This window comes from Engraulis encrasicolus, chromosome 23, assembly GCF_034702125.1.
Source record: "Engraulis encrasicolus isolate BLACKSEA-1 chromosome 23, IST_EnEncr_1.0, whole genome shotgun sequence".
NCBI classification, from domain to species: domain Eukaryota; kingdom Metazoa; phylum Chordata; class Actinopteri; order Clupeiformes; family Engraulidae; genus Engraulis; species Engraulis encrasicolus.
Window position 1 is genome coordinate 30,649,004 of NC_085879.1, and position 14,231 is coordinate 30,663,234.

Genomic DNA, 14,231 nt, shown 5'->3' on the forward strand with positions numbered 1-14,231 from the left:
TAAAGGGCCAATTTAAATTCACTGACACAGCTTTGATCCACCAACCAGTATATCATTTTACACTTATGATGAGGGCATTGAACTGTCAATAAAACTTCTTCAAGATACACTTGACTGCTATGGCAGTTGTGTGTTAGTCATTCAAAGTTTACTGTTATACCAACAATTGAAAGAACTTTATAGGGAAAGTTATCACGAGATATGCACGTCAGCGCATGCTTTGGTTGTAATTTGAAATCCCAGGAATCCAAGATGTTCTGCAGCTAAAACAAATTAAATCGCTTTGTAAAGTTTGTATTCAAGCACCCTCAATCTGTGTTGTGTGTTCTTGCAAAAAAAATGCGTGCTATCCCACCATATTTCCTGATTTAAGATGTTGGGTTTGTACAACTCTCTTACCATGTTACCAAAGTTCCCCAAATGCAGGGGATAAGAATACAGTCTATCCAGTCAGGTGACCTGACCTATTGTCAACCGTTAACAGTTACTGGCTAAAGGGCCAATTTAAATTCACTGACACAGCTTTGATCCACCAACCAGTATATCATTTTACACTTATGATGAGGGCATTGACCTGTCAATAAAACTTCTTCAAGATACACTTGACTGCTATGGCAGTTGTGTGTTAGTCATTCAAAGTTTACTGTTATACCAACAATTGAAAGAACTTTATAGGGAAAGTTATCACGAGATATGCACGTCAGCGCATGCTTTGGTTGTAATTTGAAATCCCAGGAATCCAAGATGTTCTGCAGCTAAAACAAATTACATCGCTTTGTAAAGTTTTTATTCAAGCACCCTCAATCTGTGTTGTGTGTTCTTGCAAAAAAAATGTGTGCTATCCCACCATATTTCCTGATTTAAGATGTCGGGTTTGTACAACTCATCTTACCATGTTACCAAAGTTCCCCAAATGCAGGGGATAAGAATACAGTCTATCCAGTCAGGTGACCTGACCTATTGTCAACCGTTAACAGTTACTGGCTAAAGGGCCAATTTAAATTCACTGACACAGCTTTGATCCACCAACCAGTATATCATTTTACACTTATGCATTAAAACGTTTTTAATTTATTTTTTTAAATAAAATATATTGTTTTGAAGATTTTCTTCAGTTTTATGGCGCCCCTGTCATAGTGCAGTTCCCACACACATGTTCATGTTTTAAACGCAGTGGAGTCACCCAGTTAGCAATTCTTCCATAAAGCGGAGACATTTGAAACACCTAAAACACCTTAAAGTGATATTTAATTTTAGCTTATGTTACACCTCTCCTTGAGTTAAATGATTGAGTTTTACCTTTCTCCTGTACTTTCAACCGTTCTCTGGCTATGGCAGTACAAATTTTACCTCCATGCTAGCAGTTAACATTGAGTCCCATGAGACCAGCTGGCAGCTAACTGTTCTCATAGGAGTCAATGTTAACGTTTAGCTTGGAGGTAAAATTTGCACTGCCGTACTCAGAGAACGGTTGAAAGTACTGGAGAAAGGGAAAACCCTATTATTTAAGTCAAGGGAAGGTGTAAAATAAGCTTATTTCCAAAAATGGGACAATATCACTTTAAAGGCAGAGTAGGTATTCCAGCTCCTGACCATTGCAATGTCACTTCCCATTTCTGAATTTGACTTTTTCATGAAAATTTACCAAATATATAACTAATATTCAGTGTTCTGTCCAAAGCATAGTGCATTTTGCAGATAAAGATGCCTGCCACTCACTGGAAATTCAAAATGGTGTACAAGTAGATCCACCTTTTTATGTATGAAAAATTGTCATTTTCCCAGGCATAATGAATACTTGGAGAAAAAAAGAGAAAGTTGAAATTGAAAACTTGAAAAAGACATTTGTGAATGGGCAACATAACTTCTAGAAGTAGACTAATTAAAAAACACATACATACTCTTTAAGAAGAACAATTATTGGAGGCCATAGCTTTAAGGTTAGTCCTACCTTACCTTAAGTATATCCAGACACAACACTGAGACGTTTAGATGTAAGAGAAGCTGATTTCCATCACACTAGACCGCTCCCGCCTCACAGCAACAGACATTTGGCAAATGCCTTGAGAGGTAATGTGACTGTCACCTGTTTCATTCAGCTCACACTATAAAGCTGTATCTCTGACTCAGGGTTAATATTTTACTGAAACTAGACACTTTTAGCTGTTAATATGACAATAATGGAAACGTTCTGACAGAGCATTCCCTAAAACTCCTCTATCCATGCCCTACCAAAGAGAAAAAAACCTGTATATATAAGTATCTTCACCAGACAATAATACTCACCGTCATACTGATCACCATTTTGGGTCTTTATCCCATTCTGTGTAACAATATGAATGATATTTATTTAACATGTGTTCATTCTATTTCCATTGCTCTATGTGACTTGTTTGATTTTGAGTGTTTTGTGATGTGTGACTTTGGGTAAACATGGATAGTGTTGGTTGAGTTAAGACTTACGGTGAGTATGTATGTATATTTTGGGTAGTGTTGGGTGATGTGTTGGGATTTAGGTGAGTGCATTATCCAGACAGTAAATGTTGCATTGTTAATTCATCACTCAGAGAGTTGATTTTATCTCTGGGTGTGTTGGTGTTACTCTGTAAAGTGTTGAATTAAAGCGGGACCATGAACTGATTAGTGTTGTATGTAAATGTGTTAGTGCTACGTGCAGCCCAGGGTGCAACACTGGTTGCTGGGTGTACTTTGGGTAATCTGAAGTAGGTGTTTATGGTGTTGTTTGGAGATCTTGGGTAGTGTTGAATTAGAGTGTTTGATGTTGAAGTTGGTATGCGGCTATGGGTAGTCTGTAGTGGGTATGGGTAGTATTTGGTGTTATCCTAGAAGGCTAACCTGGATTTGTTGTGGATAGTATTGTCTGTTGTGTGTGGCTTGGGGGTAGTCTGCAGTCTGTTTGGTTTGAACCTGCGCTGCAATCATTTGATCCATAGGCCATCTACTTAACCATTAAGCGACAGCTGTTGATGACTGTTGGCGTGAAACAATGTCAAAACAAGCAGTGCTGGCCACAACACATCCAGTAGCCTATTGTATTTGCCACTGCAATGGATAGGTGCATGCAAAAAAATACATGGCAGCATTATTTTGAACTAAAGCTGACAAAAAAGTTAACCTTTGACCATGACCCAATTTGCCACAAATGTTAATTAAATTTGATTCTGATATTGCTGTTTTTTTCTTCATTGTTTTACCTTCTGTAATATACCTCAAAAATATTTAAAACAATGGGAACAAACAGGTATTCCGAAATCAGTAGAATCTGGGCATCTTTGGAAATCCCCCCAGAAATAATGCTATGCTATTGACATTGATGTTGACATTGATATGAGTTATGAGATCTGTTATAGTTTGTAGTGTAGTGTCTTAATGGCAGGAAGTTTAAAGAATTGAAACGTGATACATGCTGAGTGCTCTACACACATACTGTATGTAGGCGAACACGTGCAATAGCAAGAAGCGGATTCAAGAGACAAAAAAGCATGATTAAGTAAAATTCTGACAGCATTCTCAACAGTTGAGTCTCAACAGTTTCAACTCAATGAAATGAAATGCATGGCTTCTATGCTTCTTAAAACTCTGTTTGTTTGTTTCTTGTCATTGGACTCTTGGACACTGGAGACAAGACGGTCATGCTGTATTGTGTTCATGTTTGCTTTTAGTGTTTTTGGGAATAGTGTACTGTAACCGTAAGTAATCAAAACAGTTATTGAACTTTGACTTTGTTTTTACGTTGTCCATGCTGTATTGTGTTTGTTTCTTTTTAGTGTTTTTGTTTGTCTTTTTAATGTTACTTTAACCATTATATATGAGTTCTTGAACTTTTTAATTGTATGGAAAATGTGTTGGATATTTCTCAAAATATTTCTCAAACTGTACAACCAAATGTTGGAACACAGCTAATCTAACATGGTACTGTATATGGATGTATAAGGAAGGTAAGTAATGTAGGCCTATATGTACTAACAATGGTCCTCACACAGGCTGAAATTGTGATACCTCTGCATGCACGCAATGTAGACATGCACAGACATAGGCCTACACAAAAAATACATGCCAGCAGAAAGACACACACACATTCACACATACACACACTCACACACACACACACACACACACACACACACACACACACACACACGCACACACACACACACACACACACACACACACACACACACACCCACACACACACACACACACACACACACACACACGCAGACGCACCTGTTCACTGGGGCCTACCGCCTCAAACACCCTTCACAACCTCCCAAAAACAGAGAGCTTTAAGAAATATTGTGGTAACAAAAATAGATGGATCTTGTTTAGGTTTAAAATCTTCATAAAATAAGAGAACATACTTGACTTTTCTCAGTGGTGATACAAGCAGTGAACATTATATGTGTGGAGTAGTTTTACTCCAAAGTAAAACATTAGCCCCACTGGCGTAATAGGACAGGTAAAATAGTGGGTCTGATATCATGCAGGTGATAAGACACATTATCGCTGGAGCCCTTTGCCCAGATTGGGGTTGTTGTTCGGTGGGAAGGATCCATTTTCCTGTCCAGAACAGCGAGCCAGTACACCGTCAGGACAAACTTCAGGTATTGCTGACCTCAAAACCGCAATCTTTATGAAATAAATTGAAAAAAGAAAAAATGTATTGAAAGAATTTTTTTTGAAAGAAAAGTCAACGTTTATAGATGGGGATAAACCTCAACACTGATTGTCTATAGTTTGGATTTGGACCAGCAATGTCATAAACCTTCACGGTATTAAGAACTTGTCTGTTTGTTTCATATTGGAGAGTTTTATAATAGGCTACTGTGTGCCATAGACCTTACATTTATCAATCGTCTGATTAACTGTATGTATGTGTGAGTCTGTTGTGTTGAAGGCCAGTGCTATGTTTTCCAGGCAATATTCACTTTATGACTCCTTCGCCCAGATTGTGGGTGTTGTACAGCGGGTCCAGTTTCCTGGTATGCTTCAGGTTACTTCTTAATTACCTTCCCCAACTCTCCCATCGCTACGTGTCAGAAGGACCTTAGTCTTAAAATCACAATCTATGTAAAATAATTATTTAACTATTTCTCAAATCAATCTTCTCTTAGGCCAACACCTACACATAGTCTGGGAGCAATCCAATTGTTTGTAGTTTGGAGCAGGACCAATGGCGTAATTTGCCTTAATAGTTGTAACACCTAACATTGGAGAGTGGATTAAGATATTTGTGCCAAATGTACATTTAATGTCTGAATGTTATGCATGTGTGAGTCTGTTGTGTTGTATGCTAAAGCTAAGTTTTACAGCAGCGCTAGCTTCTGTGCTGTGTCCTTGAGAGTGCTCTTACATAGCTGATATCGCCTCATATTGGATGGCACAATAGAAGAATTGCTTCTAAATCATTTCCCCGGCAAATATCATGGTCTGGAAGCTCGGAAAGTAGATCAATACATTTACTAGATTGACTTTTTTGTGTGTGATTTTGATGTCATCGATTATATAGAAAATGTGTGGCAGCAATTTGATCACCAAAACACATTGCATTTAATTAACCCTAATTGTGTTATTCTGAATATGAATATACTTAGGCATTTGTCGCAGGTCGTGAGGCACTAGTCGCCGATATGATACACGTTAGTTTTACCCCTGAAGAGCAACTCACAGACACCAAACAAGCACAAGACAAGGGATTGCAGTACTAAGTTAAGGTTTTTATTAAAGGGTTAAAACGGGGGAGTGGGGGCAGGCAGTCTCTGTTTTGGGATATTGAGGGGGGGGTGGACTGGGCTTGGGGAAGAGAGTCTCGTGGGGAGTGGGCATATTGTACTGGGCGGTGGCGGACGGCCAGCAGGGACAACTGGAAACGTATCCTGTTAACACAGCAAGCGAGGTTACAAGGCAAATGAACTGCAAGCCACACCACAAGTTATTAGTGGCCCAATGGGCCAAGACTCACATGTGCAAAGCTCCGGATGTAGAACTATGGTGGTGTTCGGAACACGCCCTTGGTATCAGTCTTCGGTCTCTAATTTCCAGTCTCCTCGTTGGCAGCGCTAAGGTCCTCCGGGAGTCCACGTTTGTCACAGCAAGCACACTGCACAGCAGTCGGGTATTCACTTCAAGCACATAGAGAGTAGCAGAAAGCATCCACATGAAGGTGGCAAACAACACACTATTTAAGGCTGCGACTCACGGTATCCCGGTAGATAGCGCTCCGTGGAAGGTGAATTAATTTCCTAGCTCTCAGATCCCCGGAGGGAGGATGGTAGGGTAGTCTCAACCAGCCATCACGTTCGGAGCGAGCTCACTCCTTCTTGGCAGTCACACGAGAGAAGAACACATTCATTAGATCGACAAAAACGCAGAGTCCAAAGCGTTGAAAGAAAACATGCAGCCCAGACCACTTGATACTTGATACAGCTTATCGCTGCCTTCGCCCCGGTCCTTGAACTTCTCGTCCGTTGGCTCCACCGGTCTCTCCTCTTCGCCGCTGTCTGTCCGCAACCGTATCTCACTCATTTCGTGAAGTATTCACGAAAAAAATAGAGTAATTTTTGTGGTGCATTCACGTTATTGCCCGCCTTTCGTAAAGTCTTCACGAAAATAATAGATTAATTTTCACGCTGCCTATTCACTTGAATTGCCCGACTTTCGGTAGCCTACCGTCACATGGTAATCAAACATTTCAAACAAGCAATTTAGGGTTAGGTTTAGGGTTAAGGTTAGGGTTAAGGTTAGGGTTAGGGTTAGGTTTAGGGTTAAGGTTAGGGTTAGGGTTAGGTTTAGGTTTAGGTTTAGGGGACATAAGGCGTAAGTACCGAAAGGGCGTCGAATTAGTGAGTCCCGAGTGTATCAGCAGTGTTCTGTCAGCACCCCCTCCCCGCCCCTGCAGACGTTTGGATAATCATAGCAGCAGTGGGGCAATTCAAGTGAATAGGCAGCGTGAAAATTAATCTATTATTTTCGTGAAGACTTTACGAAAGGCGGGCAATAACGTGAATGCACCACGAAAATTACTCAATTTTTTTTCATTTTTTTTCAAGAAGACTTTACGAAAGCCGTGAGATAGGGCTGCTCTCCCGTACTGTTGGAACCTAGGGCAAATCCTTCCTCCCAAATAACCTCCAATCGTGATCCTCCATTCATTAGTGGCAATCATCGACACTTGTAGCACACAGCTGACCCCCATTGCACTGTTAGCTTTACTGGTGTGTTTACATTGGTTAAGGTCCGCCGCTTAACTGGCCCCGTGTGTCACAGCCAACCCTGCACAAACGTTCCTCCCCCACTCAATTCAGCCACCCGGGCGACACATTAATACTGTAGATCTGTTCTTATTCACCATGCTCATTGTAGATTAGAGGTGCCCGGGATAACAATGCAGTGCCCTACTGTTTGAGCCACGGCTGGGCCAAACAACTCAATTACAGCAATGCAACTAATTTTTATTAGTTAATTTCCAGTTTATTTCCAGTAAACAGATAAAAAAAAAATTCCTCAAGACAGGGCGTAATAAATTTGCTGTTACCAGAATGGCAATGACCAACTCATAATACATTACTGAAGGCCCTGTGTTATGTTATAGTTGGGCAGTACTATGGTAGTTAACTTTTCAATGATTATTACAGCGTGCCATAGGAGGTACGGCATGCATTATGGGGCTACAGTAACAATATCCAAACTGTAATTTATGCTAAAATATTTGCAACTAATTTATACAATGGTTGTATAAACACCAAACACGTAAAGTGTGAAGGAGTTAAAATCAATGTAAAATATAAATCATAGCCAGGAATTACATGGTAAAGGGTGCAGCTGAAGTCATGTACAGGCTATAGTCATCTTATCTCTGCGTCCTTTGCCCTTTGATTGTGATTGGTTTTTTTTTGTTTTTCACAGGAAGGCTCCAGTATCCTTGTTCGTTTCAAATTACTTCTTGGTGGCATTCTCCCATATAAGCATGTCATAAGGAGCCAGTGCAGCGTCTGTATATACTTCAGGTAAGGCTGATCTTAACACTTCAATCTTTTACTAATAATTCTTAAATTCTTGTTCTGAGGCCTACAGTACTCATAGCCATGGAAAGAACTCAGTTTTGCTTCATTGTAGCAAAACCTTTTTGGCCAAATAAGTCTTAATTGCATTGTACTGTGATGCAGTATACTCATTTTACTTTCTTCTGAAAGTGGAATTAAGCAAGAAGCTGAGTCTGAGTTTCAAACCAATAGTCTGTTTTCCAGTGGGGATTTTTTTTTTTTTTTTTTTTTTTTACTTTTGCAGTTGTTGTAGTAGTAGCAGTAGTAGTTGTAAATCAAATAAAATTGGCTGGTACCGGGTTTCAAACATGAAGAAGTAAAGAAATCACACTCTTTGAATGACATTGGTTAAGTTTTCTTTAACCCCCCCAAATATTGTCAAGTCAAGTTGTCAAGTAGTTATATGATTAAAATTTTATAAGGTTAAAAGTTATAAAAGGGGAAGTAAAATGTCCATTTCAAAATTGCCATAATGTCTCTGTTCCCTTCACTCAATTGATTCATCAGAGAGCTCAGCTTGGTGTCCCTCCCCTAACTCTACTGTTTCTAATCCCAGGTCATGATTAGACATTAGATATGCTATGGTGATAGGTTACTCCAACACTTTTACAAACTTTCTAGCTATTTTTTTCTTTGTTGTTGTTTTTTCTGTTTGCATCGTCAGGTGAGACTTTTACGCTCTTTTTTTACACTTTTTTTCACAATTGTACGTATTTTTCAGCAAGCACTGAAAAATCCTGCACAGAATGTAGGAATGTGTATGTGTATTTGAAAGCACTTTGAGTCTAACTGTGTAGTTGTATTATTGTACTATATAAATACATTTTGATTGATCGATTGATTGTAGTAGTAGTAGTAGTAGTAGTAGTAGTAGTAGTAGTAGTAGTAGTAGTAGTAGCAGCAGCAGCAGCAGCAGCAGCAGCAGCAGCAGCAGCAGCAGCAGTAGTAGTAGTAGTAGTAGTAGTAGTAGCAGCAGCAGCAGCAGCAGCAGCAGCAGCAGCAGCAGCAGCAGCAGCAGCAGTAGCAGTAGCAGTAGCAGTAGCAGTAGCAGTAGCAGCAGCAGCAGTAGCAGTAGCAGCAGCAGCAGCAGCAGCAGCAGCAGCAGCAGCAGTAGCAGTAGCAGTAGTAGTAGTAGTAGTAATAGTAGTAGTAGTAGTAGGTGTAGTAGTAGTAGCAGTAGCAGTAGCAGCAGCAGCAGTAGCAGTAGCAGTAGCAGCAGTAGCAGTAGCAGTAGCAGTAGCAGCAGCAGCAGTAGCAGTAGCAGTAGCAGTAGCAGCAGCAGTAGCAGTAGCAGTAGCAGTAGTAGCAGTAGCAGTAGCAGTAGCAGTAGCAGTAGCAGTAGCAGTAGCAGCAGCAGCAGTAGCAGTAGCAGTAGCAGTAGCAGTAGCAGTAGCAGTAGTAGTAGCAGTAGCAGTAGCAGTAGCAGTAGCAGTAGCAGTAGTAGTAGTAGTAGTAGTAGTAGTAGTAGTAGCAGTAGTAGTAGTAGTAGTAGTAGTAGTAGTAGTAGTAGTAGTAGCAGACCAGAGCAGTGGCTTTCAAAGTGGGGGCCGAGGATCCTTGGGGGGCTGCAGGGACAGAGGCGATCCTAGGGTCAGGTGGGGCCCCAAGCGAAAATGCAAAAGAATGAACATTTGAACCAAAATCACCTCTGTGCAGGGAGGTGCTGCGTGTGCCAAATGTGCTATATTACAGTGGGACTCTGCCTCACAGGCCTATAATACAGGTATGATTGTGAAAGTGGGTGCACAGAAAAAAATAGTTTGACATGACCCATTTCAGAGGGGCCATGGCTGGGAAAAAAACAGTTAGGCAGGACCAAAGAAACTCAAGAGAAAGAACAATCTCTTGGCGGGGAATGCATTGGCCACGGTGTAGTACGGGGGCGTTGCCTGAGGACACGAGTGGATGGAAAATTAACTCCCTTGCATGGTCATTGGTCATCCATCCACGATGGATGCCATTTTCGTACTCCGTAATTTGTGGCCAAGTAACGGCAGCTGTTGGTCAGCAGTAATTGCTGGGGGTAATTAAGGACAGCTGACAGACATTCACGCTGTCCTATGACCTGTTCCACAGTGAATAACATTTCCGTACTCCCCTCGCCATCATTTCCTACTACGCTGTTATGACGTGAGTAAGCCCTCTTGTCTCAAGCCTCTTTGGGCATGACCCATTTAAGGAGGGGCATGGCTAGTTTGCATTGTGGAAACAATGCAAACTAAACAAATTCATTAAAATGTATTAAAATGTATACATTTATTATTAGAGTTTTTTCAAGAAGACACTGTATTTGACATACATACTGTACATACATACTGTACATACATACATACATACATACATACATACATACATACATACATACATACATACATACATACATACATACATACATACATACATACATACTGTACATACATACATACATACATACATACATACATACATACATACATACATACATACATACATACATACATACATACATACATACACACATACATACATACATACATACATATACATACATACGGTTGTACAAAATGTAGTGTTATTTCAACACTGTTCTGAGAATATATCATCCAAATGGATTTAGTGTTCATTCAACTCTGAGTGTAGAACATTTTAGGATTGCATTTAATACTGTTTTAGAACACTTCAACACCAAATGGGACTATATTTTCTCAGAATAGTGTTGAAATAACACTGCACTTCTACTGTGTACGTTACATATGTACTGTAGGCCTAATACAGTAATACATACGTTAATTCACTTAGCTGGTCAGGGAGGAAAGTGTCTTGCATAAGGTTTACTGTAGGAGTACAGCAATCCAAATACAGTACTGAATAATACAAATGCGTCACTAACTAAGTTCACTTAGTTTAATAGGTTGTCAAAGTTTACATGTATTTAGGCCAGTTGAATATACTGAATTTGGATTGTCATATTTTTTTTCTTGATCAGGAAATGAAGTGATCTGGTGTTATCTTGAGGAGGAAAGTGTCGAGAAGGGCTCCCAAGGATGAGCTCTGCTGGTGAACAGGAGTCCCAGCTGGGACAGGAATCAGCAGGTCAATCAGAGGAATCTCACAGGTAAAATACAGTCTGTTCAAAGAAATCCCTGCTTCATTGACTCTGTTGGTTATTATTTTGGTGTGAAAAATAAAATGGAAATTTGTCAGACTCATTATCAGACTGTATTTACAGCTGATATCATGATGATGCGACGCACTCGGCAATCTACTTTTGTGGACTTTTGTCTCAAAAAGTTGGCTTGAACGTAACGGCAGATTTTGTTAAGGTACTGGCTTCACAAAACACATTCTGCAGACCTTTCAAGAATACATGAAGGGCTTTGGACACTTCGGTTTATGTGTGGATACCCTCAACATATTACGGTGGTACGTGTGACGTTGTTTTGAGCTGTGCAAGAAAAATGTTGTGTTTTTGAAATGTGTGTAACCGCTGAGATATGATGCCCCCATTCTATCATATTGCATTGCTAATATGGCTAACGTGATATTATCAAACTTTCTCAAAATGCATCCTTTTGCCTTGATATTGCTCTAGAGTGACTGTATTTCATCCCAAACATGCAAAAATGAGGCAAACTTGTTCCAACTCCGGAGCATGAGCACGGTTTTGTACAGGTGAAGCATATACTGCAGTTTCGTTATGTGCGGTGAGCACTGTGTGCTGTGGGGTGCGTTTTCACAATGGCAATGGACATTTCATAGGTTTTTACTTTCAGAAAAGTCACTTATGATAGAAAGAATATGATCAGAGTTCATATTGTCATTTCATGCATCAAGTCTGAGATTGCCTGCTGCTATGATTTCATAGTACAGCATGTCTCGTAAGTGAGTACACTCGCAGATTTGTGAGTATATATTCTCAGAGGGGCGGGGCTGGAATGTGAAGGTGTGGCCTGTGGAGGTGGGCTGCAGGGGCTTTGTGGCCAGAAGCACCACAGGGCTTCTTAAGGAGGTCGGTGTCAGAGGGCAGGCCCAACGGAGGGCCATTAAAGAGCAGTCTGCAGCGGCTGAGGAGAGCAGTCACTGGCTGTGACTGAAGCGTAGGGACACAACATGGGCTGCCAGGTGACCATGTGATGCCACCGTACAGCACACATCCAGGTCTGATCAGCCTGTGGTGGGCCAACCTATGAGAGTGTTTTGTGTGAAATGGCCGAAACACCCAATGATGCAGGATACACGACTGACGATGTGCTGCGATGGTGGCATCACACGGCCATCACTAAACCCCACTCCACCATCACCTGTTATGAACATGAAGGGACTTTAACACCTAGTCCTATAATGAAGTCTGATGTCTGGTGTCAAAACCAGTGACCACTGCAAAAGAGCAGATGATGACCTGGGAAAGACCTGGTGACAGCTTGGAGAGACTGCTGGCAGGAGGGAATAGACCCCAGCGGGGCTGCATGGGCTAGCTACCTATGTTGGCAGGATCCGGTCACTACACAGTGATTCGGTTCCACCCAATACGGCTACGAAAAGTTCGAAAGGAAAAATACCCCTGGAGTCTGCGAGAGTGGGGGCGGAAGATGACTCATCGGCTGACCACATGGTAATGAACCTTGCAACGGAAACGACAACGAGTCAAATGTTTAGCACGGCAGGTGATGGAACAGCAGCTTTGGCGGGACACAAGTTACAAAGCTGCATCTGTGGCTGGAAAAAGATAACATCCGAGAAGGGTCTCAAGATCCATCAGGGCAGGAAGAAATGCTTGAGAGAGCTTGGCGAGGGGGCCTCGCATTGACCACTACTTTCTCAGAGGTAGGGCAAATCAGTCGATTGAAGCCCAGCGCCAGGACACTCACCACAGACCACAGGGTATCAGAACCCCAGACGAAGCTCAACCAGGCATGTATCCACCCACAGAGATGAGCCCGGAGCCCACCCAGCCACAGACCGCAGTAGAGAGGAAGATGGAGGGACGAAAGCCTCAAATCTTGTGGCCTAAATCTTGCCAGAAAAAGGAGTGGGAATGAATGCTTGAGAAAGCAACATAAGAAGAAGGAGATAACGAGGAGTGCCTTCTACAGAGATCCCTACAAGTTTGTGAAAACCCTCTTCATCCAGGAGAAATCGGGGACTCTCAGAGCACCCGTTAGTGAACTAGAGGAGCACCTGAGAAAGACCTACTCCGACAACCAGAGACATATGCCAGCCAGCATTCCGGGTGACATGCCACCAATACAACCAGCTGAACACCAGATGGAAACAAGGCCCCCTACATGGAGCGAAATTGAGAGGACAGTACAGCGGGCAAGAGCAGCATCAGCCCCTGGCCCCAATGGCGTTCCATATAGGCTCTATAAGAACGCGCCAGGAGTCTTGAGGTACCTCTGGAAGCTAATGAAAGTGGCATGGAAAAAAGGGATCATACCAAAGGCATGGCGAAGGGCGGGAGGGATCCTGATTCCCAAAGAGAAGAACTCTTCGAACATAGATCAATTCCGTCAGATCAGTCTCCTGAACGTAGAAGGAAAAATGTTCTTCAGTGTTGTGGCTCAGAGACTCTCAGCTTTCCTGCAGAAGAACAACTTTGTAGACACCTCAGTGCAGAAAGCAGGAATAGGAGGATTCTCAGGCTGCCCGGAACACACAAATGTCATCTAGCACCAGATACAGATGGCAAGGAAGGAGAAGAAAGACCTGCACGTGGTGTTCCTAGATCTTGCCAATGCCTTCGGATCTGTGCCACATGAGATGTTGTGGACAGCGTTCAACTTCTTCCAAGTCCCAGAGACCATCACAGGGCTGGTCAAAGCGTACTTCCAGGACCTGCAGTTCTGTGTCACAGCCCAGGCTAGTACAACTGCCTGGCAGCACCTCGAGGTTGGCATTATGGCGGGCTGCACCATTTCTCCACTGGCGTTTACCATGGCTATGGAGCTCATCATACGAGCATCGAGATGGGTGGTTGGAGGGGAACGGTTGAAGAATGGGTTGCGTCTTCCTCCAATCAGGGCTTATATGGATGACATGACAACAATAACAACAACACCTGCATGCACCAAGCGCCTATTGGACAAACTCCAGGGAAACATCCAAGGGGCACGGATGGCGATCAAACCTAGCAAATCCCGCAGCTTATCCATTGTCAAGGGCCAGCTTACAAATGAGAGGTTCCACGTC